The sequence below is a fragment of the Primulina tabacum genome, chromosome 2 (genome assembly GCF_025594145.1).
Source record: "Primulina tabacum isolate GXHZ01 chromosome 2, ASM2559414v2, whole genome shotgun sequence".
Taxonomy (NCBI): Eukaryota; Viridiplantae; Streptophyta; class Magnoliopsida; order Lamiales; family Gesneriaceae; genus Primulina; species Primulina tabacum.
The window spans coordinates 31267051-31269656 of NC_134551.1; the positions used below are offsets into that span (position 1 = coordinate 31267051).

The 2606-nt window shown below is 32.2% G+C and overlaps 1 long non-coding RNA gene across 1 annotated transcript; it reads right to left on the reverse strand.

The window, feature by feature from the left end:
- Window positions 1-635: 635 nt before the first annotated feature.
- LOC142537899 (uncharacterized) lies at window positions 636-1763 on the reverse strand. Its single transcript, XR_012818577.1, has 3 exons — window positions 1590-1763; window positions 1312-1404; window positions 636-848 (listed from the first exon to the last, which is right to left on the reverse strand). It is a non-coding gene; the product is annotated as an uncharacterized LOC142537899 (long non-coding RNA).
- Between the last annotated feature and the right edge of the window lie 843 nt (window positions 1764-2606).

The following is a 2606-nucleotide window of genomic DNA, read 5'->3' on the forward strand; positions in this document are numbered from 1 at the left end:
CACTTGAACCAGAAGTATTAGATCAACCAGATGAACATGAAGTTGTTCCTGATAATCAGTTGGCGGAGCCTATTGAGGATATTCAATTACCAACTGATGCAGCAACAACTGAAACTGAAGAAAACACTAGTAGAAAAATCGCTTTTTACTTCGCGTATTCAATGAAGTAATAAGGTAGTTAAGTGCCGAAGTATATGGACGTGAAGTAATAGATGTACCTTTTACTTCGCATAATAACCGAATTTGTATGATTGAAAATACTGAAGTCTTTGACCGGTTTTCGAAGGAAAACAGGTCTAGAATTGGACCGGTGCCGAAGTAAGAAATGTGTTTTACTTCATCGATTATTGTAAGTAATGAAGTAATATATTATATATAACTTCGTCTTAATTATTATTTAGCGAAGTAGTTTATAATATTTTACTTCATAATTTACATTGAGTGACGAAGTAATTCATCTGAAAGACTTCGTAGTTATGTATTTTGGTGAGGTAATAGTCACAAACAACTTCATAATTTATCCTATTTGTTGAGGTAAATATAATCTATAATTTCAGCATTTATCCTATTTGTTGAAGTATTTTATATTATGTTACTTCACAATTTAATTTAGTGACGAAGTAAGTTGTTCGAAAGACTTCAATAATTTCTATCCCACAAATAACCCAAAAATGTATCAACAAAACCAAAAGTATATCCAAAAATCCACAATGACAAACAAAATATTTATCACAACATACACCATCCATTTAAGCACCTACATAGGAGTAAATAAATTCACTACATTCACTTCTGACCTCGTCATATTGAGATTGGGTGTAATATTGGTTCTTGATGCATCCTGCAAACTGAAATTTGAAAAAAAAATATATTAGATTCTTCTATTTCAAATAAAAATTAACAGATATAAAATATATCAGTACTGGTAGAGGTAGGTTTCATTTGAAAGTACGGACTTATTTCATTTGCATCTTGAAATAACACCGGATAAAAATTCATAACATGTCACCACTCTCCAAGCTGAGATAGCGCCTGTTGTTTCCATATAGTCTACATCCATTAGCCTGGGAAAAAACCTACAGATTTATATCCCATATTTCTTTATGAGTGAGATGACTTTGATCTAAGTCAAAGATTTTAGCATAACCAACATTAGCCTGGGAAAAAACCCACAGATTTATTCCCTATAGCCAAACCATCATAGTCTGCAATAAAGCAATATGTTGAAAAAACATTCTGGGACAATAGAACAAATAAATTTTAACATTTTTGCTCCGTGTAACAGATCAACTTATATCGGTATTCACTCACCATAAGAAGAAGTGCATTATAATACAAAAAAGCCTCATACAAAAATAAATCCCTCAGATCTGCACTCATTCTCATGACAGAATCCCATCCAATCTGCAATGTCATTCATAAAAAAACTCAATAGGAGCCAACTAGAAATGAAGTATATATCATGCAATACTTTTGAGGTTTAGTCATCCAATCAAAATACATGCAACCAAGACATATACAAAGACATACTAGAGACAACGAATGCATGCATCAGCATGTGTACATTCATTTTAAGGTATAACACTGACCTTGCAACAAATGAATACCCATATGAAAAACAGCAATACCTGAATATAAAGTAAGATTAAAAATGATGCGATGGACAAAAAGATATATTATTCAAACAGAAGCTGTAATTCTATGTCATTGATGTAGTGATTTGAGCAACACAATAGTCAACCTTGCTTGAACTCAATCATCACAATATTTCACAATAATAATAATTTGGTATCAAAAAAAATATTAATTGAAAACTGATTAACTTTTACTCCATTAAAGAGAAATAATCGACTTGAATATGTTAGGTGCAAGATCTTCAAGTAAACTCAATTCAAAACTATCACTATCGATTACAAATTTAAAATTGTACCAACCTGAAGTCAGTAGCATATCATGACATAAATCATGGAGAAAAGATGAAGAATCATAAGCAGAAACCCCAGAAGGAATAAATTACCATAATGACAAAAATTCAATTTGTTGAAATTCTTTCCAGCATAAAAATCCATTAATACCCCACTTGGCCACACCAGAATCATTACAGTTTTAGTAAGTCTGCGCTTCCAGCTTGACACTTCACACATGTATATCATTTCTAAAGAAACATAGAAAAAAAAGTAATAAAATAATTAAAATTGTACACATGTCAATCAACCAAAACATAATGAATAAAGCTCGAGGATTATAGACTTTGCCGCAATTTATAGAGAGTGAATTTTGTACAACTACGGTAAGAGATGAAACTGAAGTAGGACAAAAGGTGTGTAACACCACGGTACCCCATGTTTGTTCGCTAGTGTGAGACCAAGGGCCCTACAAGGTGAATATGATTCCAAAGAGTTTAGAACAACAAAAGCCTGAACAAAAAAGTGATATATTGATAAAACTTCAAATGGCCATAGGACTCTTAACTTTTGACAATTTTGGAATTGTGAGATGTACAAGATGATAACAAGGAGTGTCGCAAAGTTGCTGACCACGTTAAAGTTCTCTGCAAATCCAGTCATTTTGCCCATGTAAAGAGACTTTCTGTTTCATAATTTTAG